The sequence below is a fragment of the Lampetra fluviatilis genome, chromosome 31 (assembly GCF_964198595.1).
Source record: "Lampetra fluviatilis chromosome 31, kcLamFluv1.1, whole genome shotgun sequence".
Classification (NCBI taxonomy): domain Eukaryota; kingdom Metazoa; phylum Chordata; class Hyperoartia; order Petromyzontiformes; family Petromyzontidae; genus Lampetra; species Lampetra fluviatilis.
Window position 1 is genome coordinate 10,242,892 of NC_136305.1, and position 18,566 is coordinate 10,261,457.

The window sequence follows — 18,566 nt, forward strand, 5'->3', positions numbered from 1 at the left end:
GAGTCTGTAATTCTCTACGCCAGTTATTTTTGTTTTCCAATTCGAGAATAATTGAGGCATCAATCCATAAACCAAGATAATTTCATTTACTGCCCCTTGGCAGTGTGAATAAGTATAACCCGTAAAAACAAAGTTTTTCACTATAAATCCTTTATATGCGTGGCAGCGAACTTAATATAAAGGATTTAAAAATGTATTCGCCTGTGGAGGACGCGGGGATCGATCCCGCGACCTTTGGCATGGGAAGCGAGGGCGCTACCAACTGCGCTACTCCGCCACGGCCTGTGGAGGGGTTACGCTCTGGGCTCTTATACTGTGACGTTCAGCCAAAGCGATGAATGAGTTCTATTTGAATATATATAAAATATTTTTTTTGCCTAAAAAGTGTAAAATTTTGGGAATTTTTTTTCACGAACATTGTCTGGCATAACGAGTCTGTGTGGAAAATGTCAGCTCGATTGGATCACGGGAAGTGGGTTAAAAAACGAGCGAAAGATTTGCACGGTCCTAAGCAAGCAAGCACGCAAGCAAGCAAGCACGCAAGCAAGCAAGCACGCAAGCAAGCAAGCGAACTTAATATAAAGGATTTAAAAATGGGGCGCTAGCTCCTGGACTCCCTCCCCCCTCCTGTGAAATAACTCTGCAGCATCATCAACGAAGCAGGACGTCGCTGTCACAACACAATTATCAGACCCATGACCGCAAATATTTACGAACAGAAAGTAATCGCACATTTTCCGACAATGCCATGCTGCGGGGTAAAGTGCTTGCACGACAGCAGCAATGGGCGTGAACAGGCAACGCTGTACCATCGACAATCGATGACCGCTGAAGCAGCGAAAACGTCCTCACGACTTCTCGTCAGCCCACGTGAACGATGAGAGCCCCACAACGGCGCCGGGAGGGGTAACTCAACGGCGAACGAAAGTCACCTCTGACACGCAAATCCAGCAAAAACGGGCCAACAAAACCCAACTCATTTAGGCGATACACTTCAGCAAACAACTCGGCAGACAGGCTGCCTGCAAACAAACAACAAGCGTCGTCCAGCCAGCTCGCCCGGTCCCCTTTCCACCTCTCCACCCCAAACCGAGACGCTCCCGCCGCCGCTGAGACCTCGGCGGCCCACGACCGCGTTCCAACCCCCCCCCCACACACCGACTCACCCTCGGCGTCACTGGACGACGCGCAGGATCCCTCGCTGCGTCGTGCACGAACCCGCGCACCCGGCCAGTTGCACCGCCGCGGCCCGCAGATCGAGAGCACCCCGCGTGAACCTCCGTAATTACTGAGCAAACACGGCGGCGGCTGCGGCGGCGGCGGCGGTAAACAGGACACTAAATTAAAGTGCGGACACAGCAGCTGGACAGCGGCCAAGCGAGCACTCACTTGGCCCCGCGCTGCGTAGCTCGCCACAGCAGCCATAACGACCCCCCCCGCCGCCATGCCATTGGTCCGCAGCGCTGGGCGAGCGAGAGGGGGGGCGGTCGGGCAAAGTGGTTGGGGGAGACGGAGGAGGGAGGGAGGAGGAGGGGATGGTGGGGAGGGGAGCGCTCGGGCAAAGTGGTTGGGGGAGACGGAGGAGGAGGGAGGAGAGGGGGAGGAGGGAGGCTGCGAGGTGGTGGGTGGGGGGGGTGTTGGCGACCCAGACGAGGGGGTTGGTGAGCCGCTCAGAGGATGGCGGGCGGGGGGTGATGGAGCTTGACGGGGGTCTGTGGCGGGCGGGGTCGCTGGATGGAGGAGGCTGCGTCGGGCCCCTACAGGCGGGCCCGGGTGATGATAAACACACGAAGAGGCGTTGCCGTTTCCCATCAGGAGAACAACACGAGGTGCCACGCCGTTCCCGTCCTCCTTTTGGAAAATCCATTTCAGTTTCCCCCCCCCCCTTTATTTTTTTAACGGATCCCCCAATTTCCTTCATCAGCCTCGCCTGCAAATCAATAGCTTGCGGGCGTGCGGTCATCCCAGGCCACCAAGTAAATCTCCCGGTAAACTGTGGAGAGCAGCCCCCGCCGCCCCTCCCCCTCCACGCCCCCCCCCCCCACGTGGCCCCTCCCCCCGCGGCCCATCCCCCCGCCCCTCCCCCCCACCTCTCCCCCCCCGCGGCCCCTGCCCCCGTGACCCCCCCCCCACTGTGCACACACGCCACGATGTATACAGCAAGAGGTCCTCCGATAACCGCGCAGAGGGAACACAATGGGGGGGGGGGGGCGCGGGTGTCCACCCCCCCCCCCCTGTTTGACTCGTGTTGTGTCAATGTTTGTGACCTGCCACCAGGTCAGCCCCACGCCCACGGTGGGGGCGGGGCGGGGGGTTCAAGGTTTATTTGTGCGGATGTGATCAGGCGACGTGGGGGGGGGGGCAGCAATCTAGGAGAGTGACTCTGCGGCGTGTAGGGGGCAGGGGGAGGGTAGGCGATGCGATGGCAAGGTGTTGGTGTCGGCGTGTCCAAGGGACTGGCTCTCTGGCCCACGCAGGGGTCTCCTCCGGGCCTCTACTCCCCCAGAGGTTCTACTCCCCGTCCCCCAAACTCTGTTGCGTTTCTCAACTCGCATCCACTTCGCCCGAATGAACTTTGGACACTTACAATACTATACAGGTACGCGCATTAAAACATAAAAAATATTTATTTACATTTACTAAAAGGACACTTCTCAGCAATGAGAGGAGGGGAAACAAATGATGGCAAAAACGATGCTACGTCATTGCGGCATTTATTGAAAAGCAATGCCCTTGAGAACCCAGTCCCTTTTTTTCATTATCCCATCATCTACATTTTATTTGAATCTTGTGTTGTAGAAACTGCTCGCTACACCCACGGTCTATTAACGCGATGTAGAGCCGAAGGTTCATTACAGCGCCGGAGAGCCTGCAGAGTAAAGATCCTTTCTGAACCCACGGACAATCCGTCATGCCTCGAAAATATGAAATCAATGGTAAGGCTGACATGTGTTCTGTCAAATTTAAATTGTTACACACAAGGTCACCGCTCGTTGCGGTAATTCGCAGCCCACAAATCTTTCTCTGGGAGGATGGAAAAAAAACCCACAACAACATCCAGACACCGGGCTGGACAACCGCCGTGATTTTATCTCCCCAACTCTGCTGCGTGGGGCCACCCGGAGAGGGGGCAGGCAGCTCCAGACGGCGGCGGCTGACACGAGAACTCAGCATGGAGCCTCCTCCCACGGGCAGCCCTGGGGGGTGGCGGTGGGGGGGGGTGGTGGTGGGGGGGGGTGGTGGTGGTGGGGTGGTGGGGGGTGGCGGTGGTGGGGGGGTGGTGGGGGGGTGGCGGTGGTGGGGTGGTGGCGGTGGGGTGGTGGTGGTGTGGTGGTGGTGGCGGTGAGGGGGGTTGGGGGGGGTGGTGGTGGGGTGGTGGGGGGGTGGCGGTGGTGGGGGGGTGGTGGTGGTAGGGGGGGTGGGGGGTGGTGGTGGGGGGGTGGCGGTGGTGGGGGGGTGGTGGTGGTGGGGTGGTGGGGGGTGGTGGTGGTGACGGTGGGGTGGTAGTGGTGGTGGGATGGCGGTGGGGTGGTGGTGGTGGGGGTGGTGGCGTGGTGGTGGCGGTGGGGTGGCGGTGGCGTAGTGGGGTTGTGGTGGGTTGGTGGTGGTGGTGGTGGGCCTCCTCAGCGAAGCGGCCAGGAGGCCCGAGTCCCTCGCGCCACCGCCGCCGCCGCTGGGCGAACACCGAGAGGCGAGAAAGCGGCGAGGGCCCTCAACGTCACGAGGGTGGTGACCACCGCGTGACTCACGCGGTGCAAAGCGTCGTGGTCGTGGTTGGTGGTGAACGAGGCAACGGGACGGGGGCTTTCTGAACGTTGCTAAGGATGTGAAACATTTCCCTTGCCATGGTTCCGATGGTGTCGCGACTGTTCGCATATTCGCTGCATTTCATTGAGAACGGAGTCTTCCTTGCAAGAGACTCATTTCGTCTCAACCGGACTCTGGTTTCAAATGAAGCGAATGAAATTGAAATGAACTACAAGTGCATGCCAAGCGTAATCTATATATATAAAATCGCGAATCTGTCTGTCTGTCTGTGTGTCGCCGGACCATACGCACTTTCATTGGACGGCGGTTGCCCCTGGCAACGGGTAGCGACGCCTTCGCCGCTTTCATTGGACGGCGGTTGCCCCTGGCAACGGGTAGCGACGCCTTCGCCGCGGGCTGCAGTTTCATTGGACGGCGGTTGCCCCTGGCAATGGGTAGCCACGCCTTCGCCGCTTTCATTGGACGGCGGTTGCCCCTGGCAACGGGTAGCGACGCCTTCGGCGCGGGGTGGACGCCATTTTTAATTCCCCTTAAATATAGGCGCACGCATTAACACGCGACTCTGACGTAAATTCATCAAAGTTTCACGTCCTCTTCACTCCCCCCCCACTACAATGTGTGCAATTACTATTATAGGGTCGGTAGATTCTAAAATTATAGCGATTAGACAGTATTATTGTAGCGCGGGGGGGGGGGGGACGGCACCCGTACCCAGCGTCAGCCGGGTGGGAAAATCAGGCGAGGCCGGAGGCTCTGCACGGTGCTAGGCCTCGACACCCACCACGCAACTCTGAGGTAAATTCATCAAAGTTTCACGTCCTCTACAGAGTCGTGAGGGAGGGAGAGCGGTGAGGGAGGGAGAGCGGTGAGGGAGGGAGAGCGGTGAGGGAGGGAGATCGGTGAGGGAGGGAGAGCGGTGAGGGAGGGACTCAGCCTCAAAACGAGTAACTGGTGTGGCATATTAACATCGCCACTGGGGAGACAAAGGCGGCCGGGCGTGGTGGATACAAGTCCCGGGCGAAGCCGAGTAGTACAGCTAGTTACTTACTGTAATGATAACGTTATGAAAGGGATTGCCGTTATTAATTCCAATTTAGATGAGCCGTGTGTTGTCAATTCACCAAGGGGCATGGGAATCGGCTGCGTGGAAACGCCTTTGTTTAATAACAATACGGGAAAAAAAACATTTCCAACGGCGCCGTTTGACCGTAAGTAGCCTCAAGGCCACGGAGGGCGGCCCTGATTAATCGTCTCCACGTGTGGCCCGCGGAGGTGTCGCCAGCGCACGGACGCGCGCGGACAATCCGGTGATGGGGGCCGAGCGCGTGGCGTGCGCGCGTGCGCGCGCTTTAATTAATGGACTTCATAAATGGGGCCGTGTCCCCCCCCACCACCACACCCACCCACCCACACCGCATTCTCGTGGCCCAGGGTCTCCCCCGCTGACGCGCTCACCCGGCCCCGGGAATTCCCTCTCTCCCCCCGCACTGCACGCGCGCTGCGCGCTGCGTGCTCACTTAACCCCTCGGCGGCGTGGCCACCTCACTCCGCCCGCCTCCTCCTCCTCCTCCCGCACTCTCTCTCTCTGTGCGCCAGCGCCACGATCTCATCGGCGTACGCGCGCCTCGTGTCGTGCAACCGGTTTGTTTTTTAAACGCCGCCATTCCCTAAACAACAACTTTCTTACACCCCCCCCTTCCTCCTCATCCTCCCACCTCTCGTCCCCCGTCCTCCCCCAGCAGTATAAAATGGGCACGGCCACGGTCAGTAGATCGTAAGATCGCGTGCGGTGACGTTAAAGCTGTGGCTGCTACTTCCCGCACGTTTGGCCACCAGCGTGGAAGGGGGTAGTGACAAAAAAACAACTTTCAATGGTGAGAGGTGGGGGCTCTTTCGAGCACTTCCCTCGAGTCCAATGCCTTCCCCTGCCAGCCACGGAGAGCGAAGCAATTGCGGGGGCTGCACCTCTACCTGCCCTGGGAGCCGCCACCTGCTCCTGCTGCTGGTGATGCTGCACTCGGCCACATGGCCCCCGCGGGGTGGCCGCGTGCCCCCCCCCGCCGCTGGCTGCGTGGTAGCAACCGCGAGCCTCTCTGCCTTGGCTGAGCTCGCGGTCGTAAAACACCGTCCCCTAAGCGCCGAGCGCTTTGTGCCGAGGTATTTAACGTTTGTCCCCCCGCACGCGCTGACCCTTCCCAAAGCTGCATGATTATTAATGCACGCCAATGCACTATTCCAGAATGCTCAATAATTCATCATCTGGAGCACTGCAGTTTCAAGGTTTTCACGCATTAAATTTGACGGGGCGATGATAAAGAGTTCATTATATAACCCCTTCCAACCACACCACATTTAAAGATTTCCTGCAATTGCCTCGAAACAATAAAGGGGGCACCAAATGAATTGCCTCTGCTTAGGATACTTGTCTGCGCTGGAAGCGACCACTTTCGACGGCGCGCAAGTGCGCATGTGCGCTCGTGAGCGCCGTGTGGCCGCGTTCTATAACCTATTAAAACTAAAACTATTTTTAGCTATGCCATGTAAGGCCTACCACTGAGCTGTATAGCTCTTGTTCAGAAGCGACCTGGCAATCGCAAATGACAGCTCAAACGAAGGGGCTTGTCACGTGGACATCTACGGCAGCCGAATGCTCCGAACGCGTGCCGTCGATTTCTAAATGTGGATGGAGGGGGGGAAATCGCAGGAGACCCGGAGAAAAATCCACGCGACCACGGAGAGAGAGACATGCACACTCCTAATATACAGCAGGCGTCAGGTTCGGGATCGAACCCACGATCTCCTGCAGACCAGGCGAGGGAGTTAACATCTCACCACCGTGGCGCCCCGCAACGAACTCGCGCGGAGCCGGCAGCATGTTGAACTTCTTTCGCACCGTACCTAGCCAACAATGCATTGCATTCCCGCAGCACGATGCCCATTCCAGGTTACTGAAAGCAGCAGCGCATGGGCATCGCCTTCCCAATGACAAATAGACAACGATTTGCATCCGCGATTATATCCGACGGTGTAAAAGTTGTTACGTATATCTCATTGCACGAATGGCTGTTATACCTCGATGCCCAGTTTGTTTAGGGCCATTTGATTAACTCGGAAGTCCGCTCGTATTTATACGAGCTACCCTGACAGATGAGAAACAGGGCATCTGGAGGGCACGCGCCGATCACAACAAGCGCCTTATGTCATCCTCACAGCAGCAGGGGACTTGTGGGGGGTATGGGAGGAGTAGAGGGGGGGTAGGGGGTACGGGGGGTAGGCGTCTACCTTTGAACTGACAACGGAAACACAATCGGGCAAAATGCGACGACGTTGCGGTGGTTGGGGGGGGATGTGACGGGGGCGTTAGGTGCAGTGCCTGCTGCGTCTGACACCACGCCGCCACTTATCCCTTCTCCGCTCTTAAACAAGAGACCTTTTTGTTCGGCGTTATCGCAAGATTGGGGGAGTGGGGCGGGTTATTATATCACGCAACAAACACACAAACACACACGCGCGCGCGCGAGTGCACGAGCAGGCGACACGCGACGGGGACGCCGGCATGCTGGTACGAGGGCTCGAGTAGCAATGGGCCCCGGGGTGATGAGATACGGAGCTGACCTCCACTCGGGGGGGAATCAGGCGGGGAGATCGGACAGCTTCCGAGCAGGTGACCGGCACCCTCATCACCTGCGGGGCGCCGGGTCACACAGCAGTGCACGCGCACGCGAAAACTGGCAACGAGCGCTCTCTCTCGCCCTCGCTCTCTCTTGACTTAAAAGCTTTCGTGACTGCAGGAATTCATATTCTTTGGGTCATTCGGTAAAGTCACGTCGATAGGCTCAAAGGAAATAACAAAACAACACGACGTTTCGATCGCAACACAAGCGTTCGTCATCAGGAACTACGACGTTTCGATCCTAATGACGAACGCTTGTGTTGCGATCGAAACGTCGTCGGTTTTTTGTTGTTATTTTTTATTTTCTTTGAACCTATCTACGTGACTTTACCGAAAGACCCAAAGAATATGTCTCCCTCTCTCTTCCTCCCTCCCTCTGTCTCTCTCGTAAAATCACGCCAGCGGAGCGAGCGGTTCCTCACCCCCGACGTGGCGACGGGCGTGCTCACTCTCCGGGCGGTGAGTTCGTCTCTCGCGTCGCTCTCACGCTGCGAGCGAGGCCCGTTCATCCACTCTCCCCGTGGCCTCTCGCATCGGTGCGGCACTGGAAGGATCGGGTGCAAATCCCGAGCGGCGGTTGGGTCCCAAAGCTCCCCCTTCTCCCTCTCACGTCCCATCCACTCCGGCCGCGGTGTGCACCACCCTCGCACATTACACATCCGCAAGGTGACATTGTCACCGCCCCCCCCCCCCCGCCGCTGCCAAACAAATGTTACTTAAGCCAGAGAGTTGGGGAGTAAACGTCACGGCAATGTCGAACGCTCACGGGGCACGAAATACGGCTGAAGATGTGTATGGTAGCGAAAGCAATGTTGGTATCATCCGCAGAATGTGCAATGCAGGGAATTAGGACGTGGCAGAAACTGACAATGAGCGGTTACAGTTCGAGATTACAGTGGACAGCGAGAAATGCAGTATCGCCAAGAACACACCCCGGATAATACATGGGAATTATAGCTGCCAACAAGTTGACTCAGTTCAACGTAAACTACCACTGTCGCGAAATGAACACGGCGCGGGCGAGGCGCGAAATGTTTGGCGTTTGCCGCGCACGCGAACTCCCCGCTCGTGCGAACCGCATGGCGAACGGAGATTCAACTCGGCCCGCGTCGCCCGTGGCTCTTCACCGCACGTCGCTCACGGCACGCGCGGAGCCACCAGCACCGGCGGAGTCATCGAGCGGCGTGCATGCGGTGCGATTGTGCGGGGGGGCGTCCACGGACCGAGGAGGGGTGGTGGGGTGCCCTGACCACTGGGCTAACAAAGACGAGGGAAGTTCGACGGAGGGATGGGTTGATTGAATTTCCCTTGCACCGGGGCACCCGTGCCAACCTCGCCACGCCACTGAGCCGTGGGCGCGCTTATGCTGCCGCTTCCGCTGGCAGGGGCGGTGGGCACTGCCGAGGTATCCACACGCCACCGCATTGGCTTGAGTGTCGTGGATAGGGTGAGCGAAGGTTTGTGGAGCTGAGGCTCCGGTGCAAAGATGTCACAAAGTTTACACGTCAACGGGATAGCACCACGCACGGCCGTGGCCCCTTTTCGCCTCTGAAACTCAACAATGTTTTTGATTTTGCCAGGTAAGGCCCACTAGGCTGGAGAGCTCTTTTTCAGCAGCGTCCTGGCTATCACAAATGACAGCTCAACGAAGTGGCTCATCGTCACGTGAACATTTACAGCAGCAGCGGAATACTCTGAACGTGCGTTTCCCTGCCTGTGTTGAGGAAATGCCGACAAATGTCATCCCACAAACGGCACGGAGCGTTTACTGAGCAGGAGGCTTGGATGTGCTTCCACACACCAGACGCGCTACACGCGTTTGTTCTAAATAAATTGTATTACATCAATAATGAAGTGTCAACTGGATAAATAAATAAGCGGCACAACCGGGGAGGAATGTTACATCTCACGGCGCAACGGCGTTATGACGGGCGCACGTGTGTTTTATACAGAAAGTGAAAAAAAGGCACGCACGAGAAGAAACGAAAACCAGGAAGATGTCAAAGCGTGTTTCGTGATTTTCAAAGGCAAACTTGAGAACAATCCTCGCGCCCTTCCGCGGGTGCCCTGGAGGACGCGAGGCGTTGGGCGCCGCGACGGAGCGAGCGACGTTGACACCGCTGAGAAGCCCCCTGTCCTTGATCAACGGGGCACAGCGCCTCTTCCGCAAGAACCAACACGCGTGCCAAACGGAACCTCTTCCGCAAGAACCAACATGCGTACCAACGCAGACTCGTCCACAAGACCCAACACGCGTGCCAAACGGAACCTCGCGCACGAGAATCAACGCGCGTCCCAACGGAGCCCCGCGAGCGAGATGTCTCACCAGATGAAAAAAAGGACGTTAAAAATCTGCATGCGAAAGAAGACTGTGCCAGGAGGAGCGCTACAAGGCGCAGCACGTGCGTGGGAAGCAAGGCCCGGTCGGAGGGGGATTGTAAGAGCGGAGCATTCACGTTTATTTCGGTTTGACTTTCATCCAACCTTTTTTTCCCCGAGCCGCGCCGTTGCGAGCAGATTTTAGATATTACTTATGAAACCAGACGGATGGGGCACTGTATCAGGAAATTACAGCAGCGTCACGCAGCCATGAATAAAATTCGCATTTATCAAGCCGTGGTTTTATTGCGAGCGTGGCAATAATTTGTCACTCTGTGGCAGGGCTCCAGTTTTCTCTCATCCGACAACGATCCTCCTCTCGGGAATTAATCAATCTCGGCGTTTTCGCGGCGAATTTTTTTTTTTTACAATTTTATTTCTGGCCAGCATTCCGGTACGATTAATTAAACAACTCTTTAGCAAAAAATACTTTTGTGCGAACCCCCCTCCCCCACCACACACACAGCTTCCCCCCGCCGCCTATGCAATCCTCACCACGCACTCGTTCCCCGTTCGCCGCGCTAATTGACAACCGGTCTAACCCTCTTAGCGGGCCGCAGGATTAGCCGCTCACGACAGCGCCCGCTATAACCTCGGCTCGCCGTGAAGGACGCCAGGTCGCCGCCGCTCTCGTCTCTCTGCGCGCGCTGAAAAGGCCCCTGAGGACCCTGGGAGCGTCGCGCTGAGTCGAGGGTGACCTGACGCCCACTCTGGCGTGGACGCACGCAGAGCCCTGGGGGCGCACACAAAGATCAAAGATCCCCGGTATAGCCTTCACAGACTGTTGGGGCAAGTGCTGTGAGCGAGCACCTATAAAGGCCAGGACAGTACACGAGGCGGTGGGTGGCCAGCACCACGCCCGACCTCATTTGTATCCCTCGTGGTGATGTTTACACACCGCACCAGGAAATCATACCGCACCAGCTACTCAATAATCGTCACTGGTGTTGGCCGTGAGCGGGAATCGAACTCGGGTCGTCGGGTTCGTAGATAAACTACCAGATATCATGAACTACCAAACATCATGAAATAACTGGAAGATGAATAACCAGAAATAATGATCTAACAGCTAGGTGAGCTATCAGACATAATGAACTACCAAGTATGTGAACTACCATACATCATGAATTAAGAACTGCTAGGCACCATAAACAATCAGCTAAGCGACCCATCGTGATCCCTGTTTCAATATTAGCAAGTTACAAACACATTTCGCTGCGTTACGTAACAACAACAACATTGTGTCAATCCACTAATGGGCAAATGCCTCCTACCCCCCCCCCATGCCGTGTTTGATCGTGGACATTGTTTGACCAAACTTCACCGCTCCGGCCGGTCCGGGTTGAACTCACCGGTGAGCTTGGTGTTGGCCCTGGATGGGAACTGAACTCTGGTTTGCCGAGTTTGGGCACTGCTCAGCCAATCCCAGTGCCGGATTAAGTTAGCGCGGGGCGTCTAGCATATGTTATAAATGGGCCCTAAATACAATAAAAACACGCATAAATATTCAAACACATGCATTTTTTACTTGCATAGTAAAGTAATTGTATTTTTTCATTTGCTATACAGCCAGATAATATGACAAATCGCTAACCTTAAACACCCAGTCGTTCATAAAAGTCGAAGGTGGTATAGTACTATAGTAATAGAGCAAGTGCAGAATCACTGAACCGGAATTGATAGCTTGAAAGCATTTAGCGCGGGGCCCTTGAAAGTGCGGGGCCCGTAGCTACTGCATGTGTAGCTGCTACACGTGTAGCTGCTACACGTGTAGCTGCTACACGTGTAGCTGCTACACGTGTAGCTGCTACACGTGTAGCTGCTACACGTGTAGCTGATAATCCGGACACTGGCCAAGCCAGCGTCCGTTACCCGCCACTTATTTATTCATCATTCACGTGGCGTCTTGGATGGGGTAAAGGGGACACAGACCCGCCGTGAGAGTTGTGTGATTTTGGCTGCATCACACGCGATATTAATATTGATAACGCCGGCTGCACGGCGTCACCCTTGATGCATTAGCGCGCGGGCGCAACCTTCACTCGGCACCCCTCCGCAAACCCCCCGTCGTGCTGACGCGCGGATCGATACCGCATTGCGAAACCCGCGAGACAAACACACACGGGGAACACACACACACAGGACACACACGCGGTACACACACACAGGACACACACACAGGACACACACACACGGGGCACACACACGGGACATAACACACACACAGGACACACACACACGGGGCACACACACACACAGGACACACACACAGGACACACACACACAGGACACACACACAGGACACACACACACGGGGCACGCACACACGGGGCACACACACAGGACACACACACAGGACACACACACACGGGGCACGCACTCACGACATAAACACAGCACACACACAGACATCACGAGCACAGCACAGATATGCCAAATACGCAAAACACAGACAAAGATTCCCCGTGTAGCCTTGACAGACTGTTGGGACAAGTGCGGTTAGCGAGCACCTATGAAGACTAGAATTGCACACGAGGGTGTGGGTGGCCAGAACCACGCCCGGCCGCCTTTGTCTCCCTGGTGTCGATGTTTACACACCGCACCAAGCACTAATTTGAGGCCGAGTCGACCTGGGGGAGGCCCAGGAGAGGTTAAGATCACTGTCACTGATGTTGTCGGTGAACGGGAATCTAAATCGGGTCGCCGGGTTCGTAGCGCGGCGCTACTAAATGCACACACACACACGACACACATGACACACACACGACACACACACATGACACACATGACACACACACGACACACACACACGACACACATGACACACACATGACACACACACATGACACACACACATGACACACACGAGACGACACACACACACGATACACATGACACACACACACGACACACATGCCACACACACACGACACACACACACGACACACATGACACACACACACGAGACACACACACGACACACATGACACACACACATGACACACACACACGACACACACACGACACACATGACACACACACATGACACACACATGACACACACACATGACAACACGACACACACACACGATACACATGACACACACACGACACACATGACACACACATGACACACACACATGACATACACACGAGACACACACACATGACAACACGACACACGACACACATGACACACACACATGACACACACACGACACACACACACGACACACATGACACACACACATGACACACACATGACAACACGACACACACACACGATACACATGACACACACACACGACACACATGACACACACATGACACACACACATGACACACACACATGACACACACACATGACACACACACACGCGACACACATGACACACACATGACACACACACATGACAACACGACACACACACACGATACACATGACACACACACACGACACACATGACACACACATGACACACACACATGACACACACACGTTGCGATCCGTGCCCGCAAGACGTCTGCAACGGTGCAGCACGAGTGACGGTTCACCTCGGGCTCTGATTGAATTGACAGTGAACAACAACAACAACGACGACGACGATGACGACGACGACGACGACGTTGTCTGTATGTCCCTTCTGAGATCCTCCCGGCTCTGAACGCCGCCGATCTGAGGGTTGTGTGGGTTGGGGGGGGGCTGGCAGAAGGCGGTGGGGGCACGGCCCCGCATGGTGGGGGGCAAGCGGCAGGGAGACCGCCCTGCATGGCCGCCCCCACTAGCGTGTCTATGAAACGAGCTCAACTATTTCGGCTGTTGTGTTGCTTGTTATTCTACCGGGTGAGGTCTGCCACTGAGCTATGCGGCTCTTTTCCAGGAGCGGCCTGGCTATCACAAATGATAGGATCTCAACGAAGTTGGCTTATCGCCATCATCATCATCGTCACCGCGTGGACGTTTACAGCAGCAGACAAACACTCTGGACGCGTGATGTTGATTCTACACGTGGAGGGGGAACCCGGAAAACCCGGAGAAAAATCCACGCGACCACGGGCAGAGAGACACGCAAACTCCAAATATACAGCAGCAGCAGCAGGCGTCAGGCACGGGATCGAACCCACGAAACTCCTGCGTACCACGCGAGCTGGGTAACATCTCGCCAATGTGATGACGCCTCTGCTATGTGTGTGTGCTGTGTACTGCCCCTGCTGTGTGTGTGGTGCCCCTGCTATGTGTATGCTGCCTCTGCTGTGTGTGTGTGCTGTGTGTACTGCCTCTGCTGTGTGTGTGTGCTGCCCCTGCTGTGTGTGTGTGCTGTGTGCTGCCTCTGCTGTGTGTGTGTGCTGTGTGTACTGCCTCTGCTGTGTGTGTGCTGCCCCTGCTGTGTGCTGCCCCTGCTGTGTGTGTGTGCTGTGTGTACTGCCTCTGCTGTGTGTGTGCTGCCTCTGCTGTGTGTGTGTGTGCTGTGTGCTGCCTCTGCTGTGTGTGTGCTCTGTGTGTGTGTGTGTGCTGTGTACTGCCCCTGTTGTGTGTGTGTGTGCTGCCCCTGCTGTGTGCTGTGTGTACTGTGTGTGTGCTGTGTGTACTGCTCCTGCTGTGTGTGTGTACTGCCCCTGCTGTGTGTGTGTGCTGTGTGTGTATGTGCTGTGTGCTGTGTGTGTGTGCTGTGTGCTGCCCCTGCTGTGTGTGTGTGCTGTTCCTGCTGTGTGTGTGTGCTGTGTGTACTGCCTGTGCTGTGTGTATGTGCGGTGTACTGCCCCTGCTGTGTGTGTGTGCTGCCCCTGCTGTGTGTGTGTGTGCTGTGTGGCTGCACACTGCTGTATTGCGCTCCTCTTCTTAAAAAAGGGCCCTGCCTTGATGTGTGCAAAGAATCCTCGTGAGCCTTCTTCGCCCGAGGCGAGATACAGGCGAGACTAAAATGACCACGGACTGTGCCGGGTGACTCAACCCTCCCTGGCACTGGTAGCGGTACAGGGTGCTTCGAAAAAATGTTAACACTTCCGAGAATTTTCAACAACACCCCAATAAATGTTGTGCCTCCGAGTTCTGGAGACCACTTGGAGAAGATTCCAGGCGTGCGTTGGCGACGATGGCGAACCAGTGGAGACTAATAATAGGGTTTTAACCCCTTTTTTCTGGAAAAATACTGAAACCTTTTATAAGGAATCATGTGTGCATTAACCACAATACTCGTGGTCAAAATGCAAACAAAAAACACACTGGTAATATATGCATTGTCCTTGAAACTGATTGGTCCACACCAGAGACGGCTTTCTTTTGAGCCTTGTCTCAATTGGTGCTAGACCAGAGGAGGCCAAAAGGCGTTTAAGTTTTGTTGCCAGAAAAAAAGGGGAAACCCTCTATTATAATATTTTGATACTGGCAAAAGTGGAGACTCATTGACTTTTTGAAGCTATTAACATACATTTGTGATCGTGTTACAGCGTATTATTATTATCCGTTTCTTTTTCAATTAATAACGATAGTCCCGTAGATGTGTTAACATTTTTTTGAAGCACGCTGTACTGGTTGCGTGTCTTTGTGTGCAGGCTGAGCGGTAGCGTTGGGGTTAGCGCTACGCCGCGCTACAAAACCCGGCGACCCGAGTTCGATTCCCGCTCACGCCCCCCCAATACCAGTGACGATTATCCTGGGCCTCCCCTAGGTCGACCCAGCCTCAAATAAGTACACGATGCCATCCACCCCCCTCTCGTGTGCCGTGCCGGCCTTTACATGTGCTCGCGAAAAGCACTTGCCCCGGCAGTCTGTTAAGGCTACACGGGGGATCTTTGCGTGCGCGTGTTTGTGTGTGTGGTGCGAATTGAGTCTGGCTCTGGGGTTTTGCCAGAATGCGTCATAGGCGCCTCTTCTCTCCGGGGGGGGGGGGGGCTTCCAGCACACGCTCTTACATGGGCGTTTCCACCCTGGTCAGTCGACCCGTGATGACACCTGGGGTCTGGTGTCATGCGTTAACTGACTGAAACCCTCCTGCCAGCGGGCATTCGACACTTCGCGTGGCCTCAATGTGCACCTGGCATGATACTTGGCGCCGTCACCGCCGCTTCGGAATGAGAATAGTTATTTATACAGGGGGAATCCGACGAGCTATGAAGCTCTTTTAATTTCCACAGGGGTGCAGGGGGTGGAGTGGGAGGTGGTGAGTGAACGTCGCTTGTTGCTGTGAATCGCTCACAAAGTCGCGGCCCCGTCACGGAGGAGACCGAAGGTGGTTTAAGGTCACGGTCTTGTTTTGAAACACGTCTCCCGCCCGTCAGGTTTGGTCCGGACACACAGCCCCGTCCTGGCCAAATCAATCCGCAACCACCGAAGCAGCAGCAGCAAAGACAAAGATCCCCCGTATAGCCTGTAACAGACTGTAGGGGCAAGTGCTGTTAGAGAGCATCACCTATGAAGGCCGGCACGGCACACGGAGGGGGTGGGTGGCCAGTACCACGCCCGGCCGCCTTTGTCTCCCTCGTGGCGATGTTTACTGCACACCGTCACCAGGTACTCATTGGAGGCTGAGTCGACCTAGGTGAGGCCCAGGGACCGGTACAGACAATCGTCACTGCCTCGTTGGCCGTGAGCGGGAATCGAACTCGGATCCCCGGGTTTCGTAGCGCAGCGTTGCGGTCACGCTGGCGTTGCCCACCTCCAACCACCCACACGCTGCAGCTGCTGCCACCCACCTCGGCACCCCCCCCCCACACACAACCCCCTCCCACACCACCCCCCTGCTCCCGTGCCAGCGAGCCGCCCGCAACCCCCCCCCCTCCTCTGCCAGCACGTGTTTGCTCAACTTTCTTTCAAATTATGAAATCAAGTCAGGACGCAGACGGGCAGCTTACCCAGGCCACGAGGTTCAAGGAAGACTTGCCGGCGGGGCGAGGGGGGGTTGGTGGTGAAGGCGACAAAGGTAAATAGGTCCGAGATAAGCTGCCGGTGTTAGCGGGCCCATTCATCCATTCCCTTACCCAGCGCGCCGCGCCTGGAGAAGCCGCACAACACATTCCACTACCCCCCTCCACACACACACCCCACTCTCAACGGGGGATTTAACAAGTAGACCGACACACAAAAGGAGCCGGTCGAGGTGGGTTCGGGTACCTGGTAAGGGTTGTCCACCCCCCCTCCCCCGCAATAGACTCCCACTGGAACTCGACCGGGCAGAGCCCTTCCACTGGGCGAGCCCCCCCCCCCCCCCCAGGGCTGGCCCAGGACCCGCTGGGGGCGGGGGCTGCGTCACTCGGCTGGCCTGGGAACGCCCGGAGATCCCCCAGGAAGAGCTAGAGTCCGTGTAGTGTATAGTGTAGTGTATAGTGTAGTGTATAGCAGAGGTGTGGACTCGAGTCATGTGACTTGGACTCGAGTCAGACTCGAGTCATGAATTTGATGACTTGCGACTCGACTTGGACTTGCATAACAATGACTTTGTCCCACCTATGAGATGTGGACTCGAGTCATGTGACTTGGACTCGAGTCAGACTCGAGTCATGAATTTGATGACTTGCGACTCGACTTGGACTTGCATAACAATGACTTTGTCCCACCTCTGGTGTATAGTGTAGTGTATTGTATAGTAGTGTAGTGTATAGTGTAGTGTATAGTGTAGTGTATTGTATAGTAGTGTATAGTGTAGTGTGTAGTGTATAGTGTATAGTGTAGTGTATAGTGTAGTGTATAGTGTAGTGTATAGTGTAGTGTATTGTATAGTAGTGTATAGTGTAGTGTATAGTGTAGTGTATAGTAGTGTAGTGTATAGTGTAGTGTATAGTGTAGTGTATAGTAGTGTAGTGTATAGTGTAGTATATAGTGTATTGTATAGTAGTGTATAGTGTAGTGTATAGTGTAGTGTATAGTAGTGTATAGTGTAGTGTATAGTGTAGTGTATAGTGTAGTGTATTGTATAGTAGTGTATAGTGTAGTGTATAGTGTAGTGTATAGTGTAGTGTATAGTAGTGTAGTGTATAGTGTAGTGTATTGTATAGTAGTGTATAGTGTAGTGTATAGTGTAGTGTATAGTAGTGTATAGTGTAGTGTATAGTAGTGTAGTGTGTAGTAGTGTAGTGTATAGTGTATCGTAGTGTATCGTGATGTAGTCTGTCACCAGGGACAGGGGGGTCTGGACCTTACCTCCTCCGCACGCTGCTATCGCGACCCTCACAGCAGGGCAAGCGGATTGAGAAACGAGCAAAAGAACGTCGCTCCTTCAGCCGCGTAGGAATGCAACAAGGTCTAGACAAATAAAGGTTGTTTCTTTTAACTCTTAACCCAGATTTACACGGGCGACTTAGTCAACAATCACTTGGAGCTAAACCCGTTTTATTTGCCTTCTCCTATAAAAGGGGGGAGGGGGGGGGCCTTTGGCAGCTTTTACGAGCGTGCTGGGAGATGCCAGGGGGGGGGTGAATGGGGGGGGGTGAATGGGGGGGGTGAATGGGGGGGGGTTGAATGGGGGGGGGGGTGAATGGGGGGGGGGTGAATGGGGGGGGTGAATGGGGGGGGGGGGTGAATGGGGGGGGGGGTGAATGGGGGGGGGGGGGGTGAATGGGGGGGGGGGTGCTCAGAGCCCGGGTCCTTGGTCACACGGAGCTTGTGACGTGGAGGGGGGGGGGTCGGATGGGGCGGGGGCCCTGAACCCGGTCACCCCGGCCCCGCCCTGCTCAACCCAGGCGGGCATCGCCCTCCCTCCCACCCTCCCTCCCACCCTCCCACCCGGTGGTGGGGAGCTCAGAGATCGGG

At 55.6% G+C, this 18,566-nt stretch overlaps 1 protein-coding gene across 3 annotated transcripts in view; it reads right to left on the reverse strand.

Moving 5' to 3' along the window:
• LOC144943535 (retinoic acid receptor beta-like) overlaps positions 1-18,566 on the reverse strand; it is a 112,794-nt gene that overhangs the window by 89,318 nt on the left and 4,910 nt on the right. Inside the window, exon 1 of one of the 3 annotated variants that reach the window (XM_078871080.1) lies at positions 1,390-1,511. The exons of 1 other annotated variant lie outside the window; for it this stretch is intronic. The gene's annotated coding sequence lies outside the window, so the exon portion shown is untranslated. Of the gene's footprint in view, positions 1-1,166; positions 1,512-18,566 lie in introns of those variants that run through there. One more of the 3 variants, XM_078871078.1, reaches the window with a different exon arrangement.